This window comes from Podarcis erhardii (genome assembly GCF_964252035.2).
Source record: "Podarcis erhardii genome assembly, chromosome: 7".
Classification (NCBI taxonomy): Eukaryota; Metazoa; Chordata; class Lepidosauria; order Squamata; family Lacertidae; genus Podarcis; species Podarcis erhardii.
Window position 1 is genome coordinate 69,569,366 of NC_138511.1, and position 24,149 is coordinate 69,593,514.

At 45.5% G+C, this 24,149-nt stretch overlaps 1 long non-coding RNA gene across 5 annotated transcripts in view; it reads left to right on the plus strand.

The window, feature by feature from the left end:
- Nucleotides 1-13,060: 13,060 nt before the first annotated feature.
- Nucleotides 13,061-24,149, plus strand: part of LOC309346195 — a 38,840-nt gene continuing 27,751 nt past the window's right edge. For 3 of the 5 annotated variants that reach the window (XR_014158447.1, XR_014158448.1, XR_014158449.1), the window contains exon 1: nt 13,062-14,033. This is a non-coding gene — a long non-coding RNA (uncharacterized lncRNA). Of the gene's footprint in view, nt 14,034-24,149 lie in introns of all 5 variants that reach the window. The other 2 variants (XR_014158446.1, XR_014158450.1) reach the window with 2 other exon arrangements.

Consider the following 24,149-nt stretch of genomic DNA (forward strand, 5'->3'; position numbering starts at 1 on the left):
GTTGTTGTGGGTCTTATTTTTTCCATTTCTGCTGTTCACTTCTTTCATTAGTGTTTTCTTCTCTTCTCTTTTTAAAAAAATTCTTGTTTATCTGACTTGGAGGAGTCATATTAATGAAAATGGGAATGAGTGCAGTTCACTTCCCAGGAAGGGCTGGGTGAGACCCTTGCCTGAAACCTTGGAAAGCTGTTGCCAGTCAGTGTGGACTATACCAAACTACACAGACCCAATGGTCCAACTCTGTGTTCCTACAGCGCTGCAGCTAAAGATGATAATAATAAACCTTCTTTTTTAAAAAAAACAAACTCGCCAGTCGAATAGCTAGCAATGCATGCATATTTCAGAGTCCCATGCAAACAGTGTTGGAGAACTGAGCACACTCATCTCTGCTTCCAGAAAGAAACTGGGTATATTTAGCCTGAAGAAGAGAAGACTGGGTAGGGGCTAGGGTGGAACATGTGGTAATAATATTTTTAATAATAATAATAATAATAATAATAATAATAATAAATTATTTATATCCTGCCCATCTGGCTGGGTTTCCCCAGCCACTCTGAGTGGTTCCCAACAGATTAATGTTTGATGTTTTATCACTTTATTTTTAATAATAATAAACACCTTCCTAAACAGGGCTGCCTTCAGATGTCTTCTAAAAGTCAGGTAGTTGTTTATTTCCTTGACATCTGATAGGAGGGTGTTCCACAGGGCGGGCGCCACTACCTAGAAGGTCTTCTGCCTGGTTCCCTGTAACCTCACTTCTCGTGGTGAGGGAACCATCAGAAGGCCCTCGGCGCTGGACCTGTGTCTGGGCTGAATGGTGGGGGTGAAGATGCTCCTTCAGGTGTACTGGGCCGAGGCCGTTTAGGGCTTTAAAGGTCAGCACCAACACTCTGAGTTGTGCTCAGAAACACACTCGGTAGCGTTCCTCAAACACCTGAAAGGCTGTCACACAAGTCTGGGCCCTCTTCTATGACAAGCAGGACTGGACTGTATGGCGTCAATTCAGGGGAGGGTGGATTTCAGCTGGACTATTGGAGAAGCTTCGTGATGTTGAGAGATGCTGCTTTGGAACATAGTGGAATTGGTTGCCTTGGAGGAGCAGTAAACTGGAGGTCTTCAAGCAGAGGATGTCTAGCCACCCACCAGGGATGCTTGGTCTCCGGCTTTCTGGCATCAATCGGGGCTTTAGATGACCTACAGGACCCCCTCCCAAACTTCCTTTGTTGTGGGTGAGCTCTGGCAGTAATAGGCAGCTGGCTAGAAGAGACCCTGCCTAAATTTCCCAGAATGCCCTGCTACATCAGGGATATTGTGGCAAATTAACAGCCCTGTTGCTTGGCAGTGATTGGAGAGCTGCCTATATACCGTATTTTTCCATGTATAAGACTAGAGTTGTTTTTTTTAACCAAAAAATTAGGTTTGGGGGCTTGTCTTATACATGGGTAGTGCTGAAGGGTGTTTTTTAATTTGGAGTCCCTAAAAATAGTCTTATACATGGAAGCATCTTATAGACAGAAAATTACGGTGTGTGTGTGTGTAGGGGTGTGGGCTGTCAGTGGCAGCCCTTTCTGGGGTGTTGAGGAGGCCTGGCAATTGCCTGAGGGTGCTGCATGCTGGCACCAGGCTTGGCTCCTAATGCACATTTTTGAAAACCTTTTTTAAAAGGACATTCTCGCTCCCAAACATGCCCCAGAGCAAAAATAGAGACGGTGATCTCCCAGGGACGGGTACTGGAAACCAAGGATCGTATCTATGAAATAGGAGACGGCTGGAATATGTGGCCTGGCTGTCATTTCTGTTCCATCCCAGTGATAACGAAGGCAGCAGACATTGGGCGGTCAGCTCCCTTCCAAAAGCCAAAGTCCTTGATGCTGAGCTACAAATAGCCGCAGAACAGATGTGCAAAGCAGCAGCCAGTTAGTGTGGCCTGAATGTAAGAGGGGCTTTGCGGAGGCTTAACAGCTTATGGAAGCTGCTCCTCGCCACATCATTCCACCGGGGGCTGATCTCCCTCCCTGCCCTTCACAGGGTAGTATATTCAGGGCTCCCATTCAGTCTTCTGGGTGAATTTCTGATGACAAGGGGTCACCAAGCATCTGGGACTGGCTTGCAGGGTAAAAGAATGGATGGATCCAGACCACGTACAGTAGCTTATCAAGGAATAATGATTCCTGGCAATAGGAAACACAGGAGCTTGCAGTTTAAGCTAAAGTCTGCTAGAGGTCTCAGTTGATCTTTACAGGATAAAGGTGCCTTCAGATTCCAGACAGTGTTTTGCAAGGGGTAGGGTGAGATTCAACTTTAGGTTTGTGCCTAAAGCACTCTGCTGCCCTAGCCTAGCAAATCTAAGGTGTTCACCAATGCTAGCCCTACTCAGAGAAGACCCACTGAAGGTAATGGCCAGGGACTTCCGGGTTAGCGCGAACGGCTAATGGCGGATTCCCTCCGAGCTCCGGAGGGAATCGGCTCTGCTGAGGACGGGTCTTGCCGTGCCGGCGACACGGGGACCCTCAGAAACCGCAGGCGCGGAAGCCTGCGGACTTGGTGACTCGGTGGGCACCTTAAGCGCCCTCCCCGACCCACGAAGAGCCTTTTTAAAGGCTGCGGAGAGGGTACGGAGAGTGGCGTGGTGCTGAGAGTAGACCGCTACCTCAGTAGAGCGAAGCCGCAAGCCATGGCCGGAGAGCGCTGACTTTCTTCCCAAAATTTGGACTGGATAACAAAGGACCCGTGAGTAGTGGAATTTGGACTTTAAAAATTTTATCCTGTGAATTCGGCACGATCGGGGGATGTGTTAAAGGGAAGTCCGCACCCCCTCTACTTATAGACGTTTCAAAGCAAGGAACGGAGAATTAAGGCGGAATGAATACTGTTTTGAAGATTTAAAAGTTTCTCACAAATTTGATAGAACAAGATTTTTGTGCTGGAGAGAAAGGGAATTTGGAACTTTGTGTGTATCCCCCCCAAAAAACCCGGGAGTGTCCTATTTGGGTCCCGGAGGAAGAACTGAAAGGAGTTTGACAGCTGTCAAAGAAGCTGTCAAACGGGCGGACAAAGTAAAGAATTTTGCTATTTAATAACTTTAAAGCTGATACATTTGGACTGAGGCGATTGGAAACAAAGTATTGATAATAACAAAGTAACAGATTATTGGAAAAGGACTACTAAATAACTGAAAGCCCCCTAGGGGGAATTAGTGACATTACAATGGCTGCAGAGGGAAAATTACTGGCGGAGATAGAAAAAATGTTCTTTCTCGTGGGAATCCTGCAGGAGCAGAGTATGGCTCTGAGTAAAGTTTTTATGACCTTGAATCCTGAAACAAACAACTCTGCTGAATGCACAAAGGAGATGTATGATAAAAACTCTGCAGCTGAGCAGGAAGAGATGCCTTTGGAATTGACAGAGAAAAAAGAAGGAGTTCAGACACTACAAGTGGAAAATATCAACCAGGAATCTGCAGCGTTAGAGTATGAGCAAGAAGACCTTTGGATTACAGACCTGCGAAAGATGAGAAAGAAGAAGAGAGAAGCCCCTGGAGTACTTGGAATATTAAAACTAGAAAGAACAAAGCAATATGATTGGGACTTTTCTCTTGAGTATGGAAAACTAGATGGCCTTTCGCAGCAAACACTCTTCAACATTCTGAATGAAAGAAAATATGATCTGACTCTGACTGAACTCCTTCGGGGTCTTAGGACCATCAAAGAGGACTACCAACATAGCTGGCAGAGAGGGACTGACAGAGAATCAGACGCCTCGGACGTGAGGAATCCGGGCTAGAAATATTTTTTGTTTGTTTTCTGGACATTTGTCTAGGAAGGGACAGAAACCGGGGCAGGGGGGGGAGAGAATAGAATTATAAAATGTTATGTTTTGTTTTACTTGGTCAATGTGACCTATAATTAATATAATAAAGGGAAAATTTGTGAAGGGGAAGTTAGATCGACCTTAAAAAAAAAGAAATTAATGATTATAAGAGAATTGGATAGTTGAATATAGATAAACAAAAGAATTTAATTTTTAAAAGCAATGTGAATATCTTTAAGAGGTTAGGTAAGAACTTGCTGAATTAATTTTGGAATTGGGATGTAAGAGGAGGGGGTGGGGGGAAGTCAATGAAAGTGGGTAAAGAAACTTAGGGTATGTAATTGTATTTGTGTGTTTGTTTGTCTTTGTTTTTGTGTGTGTGTCTGTTGTTATAAAATGTAAAAACCCAATAAAAATTATTTAAAAAAAAAAAAAATGAAGGTAATGGCCAGGACTAGCTTAGGTTCATTAGTTTCAATGTGTCTACTCTGAGTAGGGGTTAATTAGCGGTAGCTCCTACTTTAGCAACAACAACCCCAAAATGGGCTACTTGCAGTTTGGAAAGTGATGGGGAGAAATGAAAAGTCTGGGGTGAATGAACGACAAGCAGGAAAATATGTACCGGTAAACACCCTGCAAGCAAATCAGGATGAACAATGAATTGTTGTATAACCGCCCTGTAAATAAACAATAGTTCAACTACAGCATAAGCTTTGTGCAAGCAAATGAGGATGAATGAAGGAAGACTGGGTCATTGGGCAGAACCCTAAGCTGCACCAGCTGTGCTGCTATTAATGAAGGGAAGGGAGAGATGAATTTTGTCTTTATTTCCCTCTTTCTTTCCACAGTCATTAGAGGCATTGGTCACTAGATGGCAGTGTGCACCTCACTAACTAAAAGGCTCCTCAAGAAGAGGAGTTCAGCATTATCTGCAGGGCCCAGAAATAGTCTGGGAGCACCCTAAGTCTGGGGAAGAAGAAAACTAAGATGAGTCTGGAATAGGGGTCTGGGTCTGTGATGGCAGTGCTAGAAGAAATTCAGGGTTCCAACCACAGGCTGTTTTGAAAGTTGCTGTTTTGCAACATACACATTTACAAACGAGTCTTGAGTTCCTAAAAGACCAAACCTAATATACAACCAGTTAAAATTAAATGTCGTTAGTGCAATAGGCAGTCAGCTGGTTTTTTTTTTTTAAATCAAACATATATTACTGTCCTAGAGCAACGTAAAACCAGTAAAAGCCAAACACTTTTTAAAAAATCATTTAAAAATCAATTTAATGCACAGCCTGAGAAAAATAGTAGACAAAAATAAATCGCACAACACTGATCTATATTTCAGCTGCTAAGCTTCCGAAACATTGATTGCAATCCACCTTAAAATATGTACTGCTTGTTCTTTCTTATATGGGGTGAGCCTAAAGCTGCTTGCTTGGCAATAAGCCCCACTGAATGCATTCATAGGTAATTCTCCCTTTCCTTTTAGTACATAGATTTGTTTGCTGAATGTGTAAAAAAAAGGGGGGGGCATTTATATCGTGGGGATCTGTGGCTTTAAACAATAGTTTTACTCATTCCCAGGGAAGCGTACAAGGGGATCACTGCGGTATGAGATCTTCTTCAGCAGATTCCTTGTAGAATTCCTCTCTAAGCATCACCTTCACTTTGCCACTTTACGCCTTTGCAAAACATAGCCTGCTACTTACAACTACAGGACTGCAAGAGCGCCATCTATTAAGTAGCATTATCGGAGACACCTATCTGGACCTTCCCTTCTGCCCTATCACGAAGCAGCTGTTCCCTGTCCTCCATCATCTCTGGCAGGTGCATCCATTTGCCTTGTTTGGGGAGTAGCTAATTATCCCAGGAAGGATTTGACTGCTCAACGGTGGTGGCCCAGCTTGGATAGAGAGCCCAGCTCATCACCCAGGACGTGCTCACGGTCCCTGCAAGCTGTGGCCAGGACATAAACAGCCGTATCGCCTGATCCCAGGCCGCCGCTGTCCCGTATGTGTGTCTGGCTGATGGGGCCCATCCTGGGCGTGCCGGCTTGGCCCCAGCTGCTTCTAGAGGGATAAGGGAGCCAGGGGGAGATTCCTGGTACTTGCCATCAGGGGAGTTCATCCTCAGAATGCTCCCTTGCCTAGCAAGTAAAGCTCCTTATCAGTCAGGCCCAGCTGCCGCTAATGGAAGAACAGGATCCTGCAGTTCTGGGGCAACCTGGCTGCCACTTTTTGCAGCTGAAAAGAGGTTCCTGTGCTTTGCCAGGAGATGTTCAAAGGATGGAGCTCTTGGCCACGCTTTGGCGTCTTCTGGGCTTTGCTGGGCTGGAAAACAAAGGGAGCGTCCCCAGGTCATAGGAAAGGGCCTTTTCGCCATTGCATAGGAAGGATACAATGGGACTACAGCGTAGAACGAAAACGACTAAGGCAGTGTACACATAATACCTGTAAAGCACATTTTAAGAACATTCTTTCCCTTGAATAATTATGGGCTCTGTAGTTTGTGAAGGGTTGCTGGTGGGAATTGTAAGTCTGCAATGGGTAAACTACAGGGCCTCAGAATACTTGGAGGGGGAGAATGTGCTTTAAAGGTAGAGTTTGCACATATTGCTGTACAAAAGGAAAGAAATTGAAATGACCTCTAAGTCAATATTGCCCATAGGGTTGGTGGGACTATGTGGGTTGGGGGGTTAAATAAAAATGGGTGAGCACAAAACACCCTGGGGTCATAGCTGTCAACTTTTCCCTTTTATTGCAAGGAATCCTATTCGGAATAAGGGAATTTCCCTTAAAAAAAAAAAAAGGGAAATGTTGACAGCTATGCCTGGGGTAGAAAATACATTTATGAAGTATAGCACCAAAAAATGGATTAGGAACTTGGAACTAAAGGGCAGAGGCATGTACAGAGTGTACCTTCCTTGCCAAGGAGCAAATGCACACCATGGGCAAATGCACACATGCATCTGAAGCGCATGGCTTCTTGCAAAGAATCCTGGGAACTGTAGTTTGATAAAGGTGCTGGGAATTGCAGCTCTGTGGAGGAAACTATGGTTCCCAGGATTTTTTTTAAGGAAAGTAATGTGCTTTAAATGTGCATTGAATGAATAGTAAATGTCTGGTGTGGATCTGCCCTCTGCATTTAATAGATGATTCCACAATACAACAGTATTTTCGGACCATGCTGCTTTGTTGCTAAAAAAGAAAAAAAGTCTGCAGGTATCATGATTTTTCTTTTTCTTTTTTAACCTTTTATGATTCCTGGTAATGGTGATTGATGATTAATAAATATTGATTATAGACTGATATTTCTTAATTTTATTGCATTTACATTCCTAAGAATTTCAGTCGGGGAGGGTAATCCATGACAACTTCCTAACCTTATCAAAGGGTCATTGAACCCAGAGGTTTGGGAAACCCTGTTCTAAATTATCCTTTAGGCAGACCTGAACCAATGCATGCCAATGATTCAAAATCAGGCACTGCTGCTGTAGAAGATAGAAAGCTTGCAATTGCCAAAGAACAGAAATCCAGTTCAAGGCTGCTATCCTAAACACCAATAGGTAGGAAATAGGCCTCACTGAAGACAGAAGGGCTGAATGAACCCACCTAGGATACCCTACACAATCATTTAAAAAGCGAATTTAAACAAACTATATCTTCATGCCCAATATTAAACAGAATGTGTCTTCAACTCATCTGTATTTTGAGTAGCGAATGCTGAGCATGCCTCCTCTTTAAATTATGTCAGAGCAATCCTATATATGTCTTCTCAGAAACAACACCCATTGGGCTCATTGGAGCTTACTCCCAGGTAAGTGGGCATAGGATTGCTGTTTGTATTACATAGACCCAGCGCTTTCTTTCCTGGGGGGATGCAGGGGTATGCATACCCCTAAACATTTTGTGAATCTAAGCTTGGCCTCATTGAGGGGCAGTATTTCAATCTGAGTAGGAAAATGAGAGTACCCCTAAACATTTTTTTTTTAGGAAATAAAGCACTGCATAGACCCACAACACCAAAAGCAACAGCTGTTCATCGTCCACCTGAGCCATGAGCGACCACTAATGGTGACAGCCCACAAAATCTTCATGAGTGAGCAGGGATATAAAGGATCAGGCAGTCACTGGAACATCCTGGACCCAAGTTGATAAGGACATTGCAAATTATTACTTGAACCTGGCCCAGTAGCTTTTGGGCAGTCAGCGCAAGCTTTTGAGCACCCGAGTTATGTGCTAGCTCCGTATCTAGGCTCAGTAGCTAACTGGCAGCCAATGCAATGTTCTTTGGTCCCCGGCCACATGGTCTCTCGCAGTTGCATTCTGCACCAGCTGCAACTTCTGAACCGTCCTCGAGAGCAGCCCCACATAAAAGCGCACTGCAACAGCCCCGACAGACAATATCCCATGCTATATTTTTTCTAGAGTTAATGGGGAGGGAAACCTCGGAAGAATTATAATCCTAGCACCTCGCGCTGACAAAATCTTAGCAAGGTTATCTTCAAAAGGCATAAATAGAAACCAGAATGTACCGTGGCCAGGACAGCTATTGAGAAATCAGAAAATGTCTGCAGTAAATAGGGACAGTTACAGTGCGCAGAGTTCCTATAGCAAACCTGCACATGCTCTTTTCAATCTCTCCCAAGCATTTTGATGTCCCGGTCTTTGGCTACTTTCTCTTTACTGCTCTGTCTATTTTAAGATCTACACGCTAACAGCTAAGGACAGCATTCCAGGTGAGGGCAACCTACTGCTTTATTTAAACAGGGTAGCCTTATTTAGAATCCTAATCTTTGTCAGCTAATAAATAAGAGACCTTCCAAGAGGTACGTGTGTTGAACTCAGTTCGCGTCTTAGCCAAATGCCACTAATTCCTAGCATGGACGATTCCGTGCTTCCAACTCCCAATAAAGACTTCCGTAGCTCAGACTGTCCCTAACGCTAACCACTCCCAAGGAACTCCCCGTGTGTATGTACGACGCACACTCACGCATGAACAAAAGCAGCGTTTCTTTGAAAGATCTGAAATCCCATTTAGGAGGCCGTCGTTATGGGAGATCCCACACTGCATGCCAGTCTTTGCCAACTGAAAAGAATCTAGGAAGCACCCAAAGGCCTATCTGAGCCAGCATCCTGTTCTCACAGTGGTCAACCAGATGGGATGCCCACAAGTAGAGCCTAAGCACAACAGCCCTACGATTCCCAGCCACTGGTATTCAGAGGCATATGAAACACTGCATACTCCGTGTAGCATCAGGGCCGGTGCTCCAGGGTTGACAAGGATCACCAAGAGCATACATTTAAAAGCACATGGCTCCCTGCTAAGAATCCTGGGAACTGTAGTTTGTTAAGGTTGCGGGGGATTGAAACTGTTAAGTTGTGGGTGAACATATCAGACGACACAGAGATTCTTCAAACAGCTCTTGTTTATTCACAGGCCAGAGCAGAACTGAACTGAAGGGTTCGGCCAGCCTGCTTATATAGAGCTCCACTACAATGCAACAGTAGCAGCTTTCTGTAACTATCCAATCACTGAACGTCATTTTCAATCCCTTATTTGCATATGTGGACCTGAGTGAAAACTATCTACAGTATCCCCCCTGCTGGCCCAGGGTGAGAACTTCAGTACATAACAGAAACTGTCAGGGTAAAACTAGTTGAGCCAGTGTGGTGTAGTGGTTAAGAGCGGTAGTCTCGTAATCTGGGGAACCGGGTTTGCGTCTCCGCTCCTCCACATGCAGCTGCTGGGTGATCTTGGGCCAGTCACACTTCTCTGAAGTCTCTCAGCCTCACTCACCTCACAGAGTGTTTGTTGTGGGGGAGGCAGGGAAAGGAGAATGCTAGCCGTTTTGAGTCTCCTTAGGGTAGTGATAAAGCGGGATATCAAATCCAAACTCTTCTTCTTCTTCTTCCCGCCAGGTTTCGTGCTCTCTGTGTGTGTGTGTGTGTGTGTGGAGTGCGGCAGCTGTGTGCTTTAAATGTACCATGTGGGTGGAGAGCCTTAGCAAAAAGCGCCCTAGACTTTGTGAATTTACCTGGAAGAGACAGCAGGCAAAAAAGGAGCTACGATTCTCAGAGTGCTTTAACGGTCATTCCCTCTTTGCAGGGAATTGCGGGAACTGTAGCTCTGTAAGGGGAATTGGGGGTCTCTTCACACCGCTTTAAACTACACTTCCCGGGAGCCGGGGAGGGGAGGGGAAGCCACGACTGTCTAAAGTGGTACGATGCTGCTTTAAATATGCACTGCAGATGGGGCCTTGGGCAGGTTCTCCTTTGAATGAGGACTGATTCAAATTTCTCTCTCCCCTTCCCTGCATCCTTCACTCTGCCATTGAGCTTTGGTGCGTTGAGCAGAGCTTTCAGAGGACTGGGGGAACAACCCTCTGAACTTACCTGGTACAATATAACCCTGCAGTTCATTGGCCACCAGGAACTTTCTGCTGCTTCAGCTCAGACTGGTTAGTGTCCTGTTGTGCTGACCTGTTGATCAGCAGCTTGGGGGCCACGTGGCGTTTGCGTGCAATCTCTCTCTCTCGCTGCTGCTGCTCTTCTGTTTGTTTGAGCTGAGTTTGTTTTTTTGAGTAAGCCTCCTTCTTTGCCCCATCAGCAGAGCCCCTCGCTGTAGCGCAATGACTCAGCCAGTTGGAAAATGCATGGGCCGAGCTGATAAGTCTGGGGGCTGCCCCAGCAAGCACAACAGTGCCTGGCTTTGCTTTCGCAAGCTCAGCGCTGTGTATGAGTCCAATGTTCCCTGCGCTGCTTAAAGAGAATAAACCCCGGAAAGTGGAGGTGATACTGGCACCCAAGTGTCCTGCATAAACGGAGGGGATCCATAGAACATCTGCTCTGCGTGTAGAAGGTGCCAGGTTTGATCTCTGGTATCTCCCGGCAGGGCTGAGAAAGGTTTTGGGGAGCTTCTGCCAGCCGATGCAGACAATAGCAAACTAGGGTGGCCCATGGTCTGTGACAGCTTCTTACGTTCCTGTTTAAATCGGCTTTTATTTCGGAGTCAGGAGGGCTGGAACTTTATAGGTAGAGAAGGCCCATGCAGCTGAGAGGCAGAGCTCATGCTTTGAATGCAGAAGGCTGCAGGTTCAATCTCTGGCACTGCCAGTTGAAATGACCAGGTAGCCACTGGTAGGAAACCTGAAGCACGGTTTGACTATGGAGAGGTGGCATACAAGTGCTGGTGAGAAGAGCTCAGCGGCAAAGTACTTGCTTTGGACCCAGAAGGTCCTTGGCTTATTCCACATGATTTCCATCAAAAGGAAACAAATAGCAGGTGAAGGGAGGGAGATTAGAGGAGGTGCTGCCAGTCAGAGCAGACAAAACTGGGCTGGATGGATAGGAGTTTCCTAAGTTCTTACTACATAGGTTCTTGCTGTAATGGAACTGGGAAACTCCCTGTCTCCAGGAAGCCACCTGAAAGAAGAATAGATTTCATCATACACTTTACCATGCTTGGTTGGGATCTCCAAGAAGCCATGTTGATCCTGCAGAACAAGTACAACACCGTGTGAAGCAATGCCTTCCTTTGGTCCAATTAATCCCCAAGCAGCTGGATGAGAGTTTTGGGATTGCCCAAGAATTCTCTTTGGCCACTGGTGTTGTGTGCAAAAGTCTTCAGAAGTTTTAAAGGGCATTAAAAAAAATGCATTAGCTTTTTTATTCATTACATCTATCTATCTATCTATCTATCTATCTATCTATCTATCTATCTATCATCTATATCTATCTATCTATCTATCTATCTATCTATCTATCTATCTATCTATCTATATCTATCATCTATCTATCTATCATCTATCTATATCTATCATCTATGGATCATAGTCAACCTATTCAGAGTAGACTCATTACATTAAGGAACCTGTTGCAGTACTGTAGTTCCATCCATTAATTTCAGTGGGCCTGCTTAGAGTAGGACAAACAATGGATCTCACCCTATATATTTTGGAAAGTTGATTGTCTGATATGCACTGGAGATCTCTGAAGATCTCATAACCAAATTCTACATGGTGGTTCCTGAAATCAAGAGGCAGGGTTTTGCTTGTCTCTGCTTGGATACATCTGGATGCCATTTTGAATCAAGATGGTGACCTGAACCTTTAAAAACCGCACTGATTTTAAGCACCAGCTTCAAAACCACACTGATTTTTTTGTTTGTTTGTTTCTTAGCATTCCCAAGCAATACCAGATATAAGGCTGGTCGTATGCACTTACTTGTATTCACACACACACACACACACACACACACACAAATACACACAATTCAATATTCAATAATAAAAAGCACAGTAAGAAAAATCAAAGTAATGTCAAATAAAAAGCAGTGGTGGCAGAAACTCCCTATACCTATTATTTGTTTAACAAGACTTATAGACCACTTAATCAAAAAACGTCTAAGCAGTTTACATAGAAGCTCATACTACTACTGATCAGGAGGCAGGAAAAGAGAAAGAAACTGCCAGATGTCATCCACCAGGAAGGCCAACCCCCTACCTGGGAACGGTATTGAGCCACATGGCATAGGAAAGGCTTACCTCCCTTGTGGACTGAGCAAAATCCGGCTGGTTCAGAGATTGAAGGGCAATATCAAAGAACACCATGGGTGTGGACGGGACATGGGTGTAGTCAAGGGGGGCAGCTGCCCCCCTAAATCAAGTCAATCAATAAAACTACTTAACTAAGTGAAGTTCTGCCCACCCTAACATGAAGCCTGCCGCCCCCCCCATAAATCCTGGCTACGCCCAAGGGACAGGAAATGGATAATTCTGGCATCATAGGGTCACAATGCTATTTCTGTCCATGATGCCCGATCAAAACATTATTTTGATTGTGAGAGTCTTTTGCAAGCCACTTAGCCTCTCTGGGCTACAAAGGGGGCTTCAATAAGTTCAAGTAAACTAAACAGATAAATAGCATCAACTTAAATATTGAAAATAATTATTTGCTGAGAACACATTGAACAGCATAATAATAATAGTAATAATAATAATAATAATAATAATAATAATAATAATAATAAACAAATTAATTTATTATTTATATCCCACCCATCTGGCTGGGTTTCCCCAGCAGAATATTAAAATACAATGATTCATCCAGTATTAAAAGCTTCCCTAAACAGAAGAGTTAATATCAGGATTTTAATGGCCTGAATGGCTTCAACAAAGGCATTTCCTTATTTGCTTTTCAATTTCTTTGTAAAAGAAAGCTATCAAATCACAAAGTAAAGGTCAGTCTACTACAAAGACTCTCCCCTCTTGATTTGTTCCCAGGAAGCTTCCTCCCAACCAGCTATTGTACTATACAGAAAACTCTGGCAATTCTGAAGGTAGGAGCTATTAAGGTTACAATCCTACATGTACCTTCACAGGAGCAAATCCTATTGAACTCAGTGGGACTTATTTCAGAGTACAGATGCATGGGATTGCATTGTTAAAATCACCATCATAAGCCCAAAAAACAATGTGTATCTCTGGCAAATGAGTCTTGTGATACAGAAATTCCATTTGTGGGGGAGGAAAGTTTAACTTAGAAACTTTATATATTTCAGTGGATGGCTTGAGACTTTCTTTTTATTTCTTTCTTTTAAAAAGCAGATGTTATCCATAGATGAGAGTTTGAATTTCAGTGATGGAGCTTATTTTAGTAGCAGAATTCTATTAGAAATTGCAAATGCTTCTGGGCTGGCTTTCTGAGGTCATGTCAGTGCCCGAGCAAAAACTTTCTGTGACATCACGGCCATTCCAGCCAATCAGAATGCTGCAAAGGTTTTCCTCAAATTCAGCGGTAGCAGCTGGAAACGAACTGCCTGTTCCCGGCTTGGCACTTTTTGCATGCACTAATCCTATTTTTTTTAAGGGAGGGGGGGAGACGCTGTTTCTCGGTCCTCTTTGCTTCAGGCGTCACGCGGCTTCACCTGCCAGCCGCCGCCGCCTCCATCCACTGGAGCTGCCAAGGTCCGGGAACGCTGCGCCCCGGAGGGAAATGATCGGCGGGACAGCCAGCCAGTGACCAACGGCGAACGGTGGACGGAGGGCGTGGCCCATCGCTGGAGTGACGTCAAAAGAGGCAGGTCCCCAGCGGTGCAGGTGGAAAGGGCTCCCGAGAGCGGCTGGCGGAGGCAGAGCGGCTGCTTCTTAAAGGGCGAGGAGTCCTTTAACTCGCCCCTGACTCGCTGGGCTGCTCCGGGCCTGCTTTGCAAAAGTGACCGGCTCAGGTAAGGCCAGATCCGGGGAAGGGTAGGTGGGAGAGAGAGCGAGAGAGAGAGAGAGCGAGAGCTGATGGGGCTGGGGCTGGGGCTGGGACAGAAAGCCATTGCTAAAACGAAGGAGATTCGTCTTTGGGGTATCCAGGTCTTTGGGGTGGAGCGGAGGAAGAGGAAGAAGGCTCGAAGAAGCCAGTGGATTATAACTTGCAAGCCAGAAGAAAGAGGAAAGGGACAGACTCTCTCTCTCTCTCTGCAGATGAAACGACCACTTTGGAGAGTTGGTGGATTCTGTGATCTAACTGGGCCAGCGCTCTCCCCTTCTTGCCTCCGCTACTTTTTCTCTTTTGCTTAAAGAGGATTGCAAATTTAGAGGGTGAGGTGTGTTACGGGGTGGGTGGGGGAGAGGAGAGGTGGGGGGAAGGGGTGAAAACGCGGCCCCCTCCTCCGGGTTGCTGCCTATTTTTATTATTATTATTATTATGAATTATTCCGCTTTGAGATTCCTTCGGATGAAAAGCGGCACAGAAGTAGAATCTCCTCATCAGTCCAGATCTGGCCGCTCTCCTTTTTCCAAAGCTGTCGAGATTCTCCCGACGCCTGGAATGACTTTGCACATCTCGGCGGCGTTGCGGTGACGTTTCCGTGTTGCCATTACTCAGCAAACGGAGACGCCGAGGCGACCACGGTGCTGGAGAAAACTTCTCGGCGATAATCGCGGCTCTCCCGCCGGCTCCTTCCTTCTCCGCCTTGCCCCGCCGCCTCCAATGCTCTGCACATGCCAAGTCATCTAAAGGAGAGACTTCCTGCTTTCCCAAACTTTTTGCGGGCGGGGAGGAGCAGAGGGGACACACACACACACACACACACACACACACACACACACACACACACACACACCTGTTTGTGTCCAGAAAGCCATCTCTGCAATGTGCGTCGCCGATCTAACAAGCCCTGCCCCTCCCCGTGCTCTAAAATTTAATTTTAAAGGTTGAGCTGTTGTGCCTTTGCCTTTTTGTGCGCGTGTGTGTTTTGGGGATGGGGAGAAGCCTTGTAACACTGCAGTGCCGGCAGCTAAGGGGCAGGCGCTTTTCTGGACGATTTTCCTGGCTTGGGAGTGAAAGATCAGCAGATTACGGGCATAGAAAGAAGGCTGTGCCAGGGAAGCACTGCGGAATCTCGTCTCTCTCTCTCTCTCTCTCTCTCTGTCTGTCTGTCTCCCTCCACTTGCTGGAGAACATCCCTGCTGTGGCTTGCACATGCCGGAGCCAACAGAGCCCCACACAACCAGGGCGGAGGGCAAAGCGCCAGCAGACAAAACAGGGAGAAAGTTTTGCTTGCCTTGAGCGGCACACGGGTTAGTTTTGACTAGCTTTCCTGATCACGTGCAGCGCTGCCGCTGCAAACCCAAGGTTAATGTCATTTGGAACAGTGGGGGAAGAAGTTGGAAGGCATAAGATTTGTGGGTAAGAGCCTAGGAAGGTCAGGCCAATGACCCATCTAGTCCAGCACCCATCTGTCACAGTGGGCAACGTGGATGCCTTTGGGAAACCCACAAGCTGGATCTGACCACAAGAGCACTCTCCTCTTCTGTGGTTTCCATCAGCTGGCATTGGAAAGTATCGCTGTAGAGGCAGTGTGTAGCCCCCATGGCTAGTAGCCATCGATAGCCCTCTCCTCCATGAATCCGTCCCATCTTCTTTTAAAGCCATCCAGGCTGGTGGTCATTCTTGCCTCCTGTAGCAGCGAGTTCCATAGTTTAGCTGTGCGTGTGTGAAGAAGTGCATCCTTTTTAGCTATTGTGAATCTTCCAGCATCCATCTTCATTGGATGTCCGTGAGTTCTAGTGATTTGGGAGAGGGACAAAACTTCTCTCTACCGACTTTCTCCATCCAGAGACTGTGACAGGTGGGAGCCTGGCCTCCTTCTCCACCCTCCCCTTTCCTTCAATAATTGGTTGGGCAGCAGGAAGGTGAACTAAGAGGCTGCATTAGGCTGCAGTCCTAAGCCTGGTTACCTGGGAGTTAGGATGGGTGAATCTGTCAATTTTGGTTTCTTATAGAAAGAGGGAGAGTTTAGTTCTTCACATTTCCACATCACTTTGTGATTATTTTTTTAATATATAAAAAACCATCCTCATGAAAATTCGTTAGCTTTTTAGTGTAAATGCAGTGAAACAGTAGGTAGAGCCCAAAGACGGGTGGAGCTAACTTATTCTGGTTTGGGCCCCTGAATTCTTTCTACAAGGGCAATGCTGAGCCAGGGCCACCCCCTAGACTGGCTGTAAGCAAGAAGACAGGCAGGTGGCGGGTGGCTGAAGGTAGACTGGGGCATGGCCCCATTTGCCCTGATGGACCCACCTCCACCAGTCTGGGAAGGCAAGACCTGTCCCAACAGCCTCAATGATGGGCTGGAGAAGAGAGCTTGTTTCACCAAAGCCATTGTTGACACACCCCTCCTGAAATCCCTTCTCTGCTTTCCTGTCCTCTCCTGATTCTTGCACAGACTTCTCCTCCAATGGCTTTACCCTTCTTACAGCCTGACAAATTCTTCCCTTCTCTCCTTGCTCATCCTGTTCTAGAACCCCATGTCTGCCAAAGGTTTCCTTCTCCTTGAAGTAACCTCACGTTGTTGTTGTTGTTATTATTATTATTATTATTATTATTATTATTATTATTATTACTATCAACAACGACAACAACGTATTTCTACACAGCTGTCTCAAGGCTATGTGCAATGAAAACCGGGGGGGGGGGGAGCTGCTACATTTAAAAACAAAACTAAAACAATGCAAAATATACCCTCTGGGCAAAGATCCGTTTATCCAGCTGGGAAAGCCTGTAGGAACAAAAGTGTATTCAGTTGTTTCTGGAAAGTGCAGATAGTAAAAAAAAAGCCTGTCGTATGTTGACAGGAATGCTATTCCACAGAACAGGGGCAGCCATAGAGTTACTATGGAGCTGGCCAGGAGAAACATTCCTGTAGACTGCCGGGATCTCCTGGTTGTATAAGGGATAAGGCAGTCTCTCTAGTAACCTGATCCTGAGCTATATAGAGCCTTGTATGTTGGTACCAACGCCACCATGAACTTGGCCCACTAGCAGATTTAAAGCCAGTGCAAATTCCACATGCAAGGTGTTGCATGCTGACAATAATTAGCCCCTGATGAGCAAGCAACCTAGCCACCATGTTCTGTATTTGCTGCAACCTGTGAACCAGCCTCAAGGGTAGCCCCACACAGAGCACATTGCAGTAATCCAACCATGCTTTTGCATGCTTTACAATGCACACTTTACCTTGCCATACACATTTTTTGTACATATAACTTGGCTGGGGAACTGCACCGCAAATTCGGAGAGGTATGAATTTTGAAGGGCACCTGTGTTTTGGTTTGCATTTTGTTTCAGAATACAAATTTGGTAGGTTTGCCTTTTAATGAGGCAGCGAAACGTTTTTTGAATGTTGCCAGTCCTAGCGCGGGTGAGAAGGCTTTTAGGCTCCCTTTCAGGTAGCAGAATGTCTTGGCCTGGAACTGTTCCTGATGTGGAGGAGGTGCAAGGAACACCACCACAAATTGCGGTTCCTTCACATACTCTAGTTGTTATCTCTGTGTTGCTATACTTCGTGTTCTGTAGGCTCTAGGAACGAGCCTGCCTAACTTTCCCAGACCTGTGAGGTGGATTTATTTGGCATGTGCCCTGGGAATTTTAATTCAAAACAGTCAAGCCCAAATAACGTTCATTTGGAATACCCAGCTTGAGGTAACAAGCATTACTGTTTGTGTAATTATCCTGCACATCCCTTTCAACCTCCACCCCCTGCTTCCTCTAAGACAAAAGAAAATACATATAATGCAAAGCTGTATCTTTTTGCCCTGCCTTTCCTTAGATCTTGCTTTTATTTATTATTATTTTTTTGAAAAATGCTTTTATACCACTGTTTTGTTGGTTTTACATTGTGCTCATGATGCTTTTTGGGGAGCCGTACATGTTCCTGCTTTCGAACCTGCAAAAAGTTTGGGATAGCTTCATATCCTGTAATTTCCTGCTGAAATCCCATACCTTTTCATACCACAAGTGCTCCGGGAATGCCCCCTCCCTTTTGCTGCTTTAGAGCCACTCCAGACAGCAGTGATGTGGTAGCCACCGCTAATGCGGTGACTTGGTCAGTAACACATTGCAGAATACACGCGCAATGACACACCAGTCCCATGTTCCATCCTGAGCATCTCCAGGTAGGACTTGGGAATGCCCTCCCATCTGAAACCCTGGGGAGCTGCTACCAGTCAGTGTTGACAACACTGATCTAAAGGGACCATCGAATGGTCTGACTCAATATGCTCTATTTTAAATCACAGCAATTATTTCTGAAATGTGCATCTAGATACTTGTAAATTGGCATGTGCAAATGTTATGCCAACTTTGGGCCTGCTTTTGGTCACAAGTTTTCTCTTTTTCGGTGAGGCATAAGTGTCCACCCTAGGCGTTGCTGAATGTGAAAACAGATGAACAGTTTGCAACACCTTCTTCCCCGCCTGCTTTTTTGTGTGCTGATCACATTCTCTCTGCTTTCTGCTGCTTCTAAAACCTGAAACTTGGCTGGGCAGACTTAAATGTGGCTCTATGTGTATGTGGGCTTTTTTTTTTTAAATTCATTCATTAAAAATGCTGCTTATTCATATGCAGGTGGACCTGCTCTTCATTCCCCTGGCCTGCCTTTCTCTTCTTCCCATGCACCTATTTGACCCGTGTCTGAGCCAGAGAATGAAAGCGAATGGGCCTGTGGTGCTGTTAACTTAAACCTCCAGAAATCACCTCCGGCATTGGAAGGCAGTATGCCTCTGAATACCCACTTGCTGCAGAGCCCAGGTCTTCTTGGTGATTCTTCCAGGTCCTGCCTCCCAACTTATCCTCCAATTCTGACTTGTTCTTCGGGAACAGACTGTCTTACATCATTGGTCCATGTAGCGCCTAGTGTCTGAACCAACACAATGGCTGCATTTGCCTGCTGCTGAGAATCACAACTGGGGAGAGTGCTGTTTCACTCAGGGTCCTGCGGGCAGGTTTCCCACAGGCAACTGGGTGACGGCTGTGGGAACAGGGTGCTGGAGTCGACGGACCATTGGTCCATTCCTTTCAGTGCTCCAAGAAGGCTGGCAAATATGGCTTGAAAAACTAAAGTTACAAAAGGCTTTAGCCAGCCCATTAATTTATACCTCCCACTCCACTTGGCCAGCGAACCGTGCTGCAGCAGTATACTGTATAGAATTTGCAGCAAGCAGATCCTCTTTTGCTTATTTCTAGCTAGGGTTTCCTAGGTGGCAAATTTCCAGCCCTGGTATCAAATGGCAAGGCCCCCATGCATAGGGAGCCAAATGCCAGCGTAGACCCAAACAGAAGCAAAGGGTGGCAGGAAGGAATAGGGAGATAAACTAGATTATTCTGGTGCTCTGGAGCCAGCCGTTCGTTTCCCAGACACCCAGGATCAGGTTGCCTGCGATTGCGAGCTCTTGATTTTAACTGTAAAAGTTGTGAGTAATTCAATATTCCAGGGATAGCCCACAAACTTTCCTTTCCTTGCAATGGAATACGGATGCTATTGCATTCTGGAAAACTACTCACCATGTAGTGACAAAGGCTGGGGCTGGGGGTCAGCCTGACTGGGCGCCTGCCAATGGTTCTGGTGCTTAGAAGGGGCGACTGCTGTCCTAATACTGGGGCTCCTTCTGGGTGTTGCTTCTGCTACTGGATTAGGGGGAGGGCCTGTGTGGTCTCGCTGCATGTTGCAATCCCCCAGGTTTGTTAGGGCTGGCTTGCCATGTTTCAGAAGAAGCGAAGTAGCAGGCATTTCTTTCCAAAAAGGGCCTCTGTGAAGGGCCACTTAATTCCAGAGGGGTGGTGCGTGAGACCAGTTTAGTCCAGAGTCTAAAATTGCCCAAGGCAGCACTGAATACTCGTGCCACAAGAGTGAGTATACTGAGAAAAGCAATGGCCTGGGGCAGTTGGGAATATAATTTTACAGACACATATACGGTAAATGGAATCTTAAAGGTATTAATAGATTTACGGTGGTGAAAGCTGCTATGGACTCGATGCCACAGCACCAGATACATTAAGTGTATCCTCTGTTGGCAGATATTGATGATGTATCCATATAGCAGCCTTTACCAGCCTGCAGCCCCGGCCAGCATAGTTGTACCATCCTCGTTGGATTGATACCTAGCATCTGCTTAAATGCTTCTGATAAAGATATTTATTAATATTATTTATTAAATTTGTGTATGATGGTAAGTGCTAGAGTGCACAAGGCTAGTGTTTTCTTGAAGAAAGTGTATAAGGCAAGAAGAAGATGGGATTTTGCAAGGATAGACTACTGCTTTCCTTGAAGACTTCAGAAAATTCAGCTAATGCCATGAGGTTCCTTATTGGGGCTCTGTCAGTGGGAATGTACCTCTCTGAGGCAGGGTTCGAAATTCGCCCGGTGCATTTTGCACCTGGCTATCGGCCACTTGCGGCCAAGTGAAGATGCCCAGTTGCCAGGATGGTGCCTGAGGTCTCCACCATCTGGAGGTGCATGCCTGGGGATCCTTGGATATTTACTGTTTTCACACAGTTATGCTAAATCTTGTAGAATTCTATCAGTTATATTTTATCTGTACCATCAGAAGGAATTTCAGGAACCGAGTCATTGAAGAATACAGTGGTACCTCGGGTTACATATGCTTCAGGTTACAGATGCTTCAGGTTACAGACTCCGCTAACCCAGAAATAGTGCTTCAGGTTAAGAACTTTGCTTCAGGATGAGAACAGAAATCGTGCTCTGGCGGCGTGGCAGCAGCGGGAGGCCCCATTAGCTAAAGTGGTGCTTCAGGTTAAGAACAGTTTCAGGTGAAGAACGGACCTCCGGAACAAATTAAGTACTTATCCCGAGGTATCACTGTACGGCTTTTGAGATGTCTGGCCTCAAAATGGCAACTTGCTTCCTGTGGTGATGTACCTATTTTGAACCTCCCATCTCATGTAGGCTTGGGCTTTCAACACGTTAATCATCACCACGGTTTCCTGTGCAAACTAAAAGGCAAACCTTCCTTGTGATGGTGGGTGAGGCATGGCTTGCTTGTCAGCAGGAAGCTGCTGCCTAGTTTCTGTGCAAAATGCTCCAGAGTTTAGATGAAGAAACTTATAGGAAACAAACCCAGTTACCAAAGGCAGGAATGGGGAACCTGTGGACTCCTAGATGTTTCTGGAGTAAAACTCCCATCATCCCTGACCATTGGCTATGCTGGTTGGGGCTGATGGGAGTCTTGCTGGAACACTCCACTGTTAGAGGAAGTATGTCTCTGAATAGGTGAAAAAGGTAAAGGACCCATGGATGATTAAGTCCAGTCAAAGGTGACTCTGTGGTTGTGCCACTCTTCTCACTTTCAGGCCAAGGGAGGTGGCGTTTTTCCACAGACAGCTTTCCGGGTCATTTTTGCTAGCATGACTAAACCGCTTCTGGCACAATGGGACACTGTGACAAGTGTCAGAGCGCATGGAAATGCCGTTTACCTTCCCGCTGCAGCGATACCTATTTATCTACTTGCACTGGTGTGCTTTCGAACCTCTAGGTAGGCAGGAGCTGGGACCGAGCAACGGGAGCTCACACTGTCGCGGGGATTCGAACTGCCAACCTCCTGATCAGCAAGCCCAAGAGCAGGCTTCCTCAACCAATGCCCTCCAGATGTTTTGAGACTACAATTCCCATCATCCCTGACCACTGGTCCTGCTAGCTAGGGATCATGGGAGTTGTAGGCCAAAAGCATCTGGAAGGCTGAGGTTGAGGAAGCCTGCCCAAGAGGCTCAGTGGTTTAGACCACAGCGCCACCTGCTCCCCCATGTCTCTGAATACCAGTTGCTGAGACTTGCATGTGGGGAGGTTGCCTGTGTGTTCAGACACTGCTGTGACTGGGTGATCCATTTGGCCCCTGTAAGAACAGGATGCTGGGCTAATTGAGCCACTGGCCTCGTCCAGAAACGCACTTCTTACATTCTTGTGAAACTAATAATCCATAAGCTGCCTCAAGAGGGCTTTGCCCTGCAAGGCAGCTTATAATTACACAGAAATGAATGAATGAATTTGTTAGATTTTAGGGTGCTGCAAGACTCCTTGTTGTTCTTGCTGAAAAATACTAACAGAGGCTGCTCCGCTGGAAATTATACTTGCCCTGAACAGAGCATGTCTGAGCATTGAAAGCAATGGCTTTCGGTTTATGAATGGCATGTTAAGTCAATTAATCATAGGGTGTTTTTTTTTATTTGAGGGAATGGCTTCACCACCAGGTCCCTAGAGAGTTCAGGCAGAGGTGAGGTTTGAACCAGGGACTCTCTGATTTGTGGCATATAGGCCCTCCTGGCCCCTGCTCTTCCCTAGATCGATGAAATAAGCGCACATGGCTGCCCACTTTACATTTTCAGGTAGGATGATTTAGAAGGTCTGAATAATAACATCTGTAATGTTTAATTAACATCTGGGGCTTGAAACAAATAAAGTTCCCAAGGTGGAAATGAAAGACGCTCTCTGAGTCTGTTCTAAACAGATGATGAGCAAACAGAAGCTTGGGGGAAAAAATGCAGCTTTTCTAGAAGATTCCCAAAGCCTCCTCTGGCTTGGCTCAGAAAGCGATTCCTCATCTGCACCTCTGGTAGTGCCACTGGTGTGACATGCTGCACCGAGCCACTCTGGCAAGAGCCCAGCCAGACGCAGCAATTGTGTCGGGAAATGGAGCGTGGCCAGCTGCCAAAGCACAGGGGTTGGTGGTGGAGGGCAGTGGAAGCTATTTTCTTGAATGCAGTCCTAATCGATGGAAGGGAAATGGCCAAAAAAGAAATGGACTTGTCATTGCTATGTAGTTGCTGATCTCTGCCAGAGGACTAATGAAAATGTTTTAAATATTTTATTTTATTTTTGACTGTATCGCTTGATCGCATTTGTGTTTGTGGCTCCTATGGGAAGAGAGGCAGGGTATAAGTTTAATAAGTAAATAGATAACAGCGTTGAGCATTTTTAATTGGCGGGACCCGCAACAAAATGTTATGGGGTGGAATCCTCCTGTCCGGTCCCCCAGGCAGCTACTGCTATGTCATTGATCAGGATAGTCCCTTCTGTTCCTCAACTCCCTAGCAGGGACTCCCCCAAAGACCTTGGTGATGTGGATCATCACCGCTGGCGTCCAGCTGTCTTGAGAGACAATGGAGTGCACCTCTGCGGGTGAAGTCAAACCGCTGCATTGGCAGCACTGAAGTGACTTCCCTGGGGCGCAAGCCTGGGCAGTGTGTTTGTTGTTTTTTTTGAATAATATTTATTCAGGTTTTAAAACATTACAACATAAAAAAACAGAAAACACAATACAAAAAAACCCAAGACATTTCCAAGAAAAAATGCAAAAAATAAAACAGCAAAAAAACCAAAAACAGATAAAAAGGAAAAAAATAATTAGAAAATACATACAATCAAAACAGAAAAAAAACAATTTAAACCTTTACATAATTTTTTTCCTATGACTTATTTCCTTGCCCTCCTCACACCTCCCCTCTTTGTTTTCTAGTTCAAATAGATATTTCAGCAAATCCTTCATCTTTATTTTTATCCTAATAATTTATCTTAATATACTGTAATTTTCCATTCTCTCTTTCACCAATTAGCCATCCACTTTTACTTTATTTAATCTTATTTCTCATTAAAACTGATATATTTAAACCTATTCTCTTAAGACATTTCCCCATGGGTCATAAAAATTCCACTCCACGATTTCTCCATCTCTCATTAAAAGCAATTAAAAAATAATAATTCTCAATATATACACTTTAAATTCCCAATTTTCTTTCACCGTCTCCCCTCCCCGGTCTCGGCCGCTGCCAACAGTTCCATCGGTTTACAACAGTCCATCAACCTGGAGATCTCAAATCCGAGGCTCTTAAGTCTTTTTCATGTCCCATCTGCCGATCTTCTTGATAATCTTTAATATTAAGAAATAGTTCTCGGGGGAGCTCCAACCCAACGATGGTCATATTCCTTCTTATCAAGTCTGCCAGATTTCCATAATTAAAGATAGGGCCCATAAAGTATTCCCGATCTTGTTTCACACTT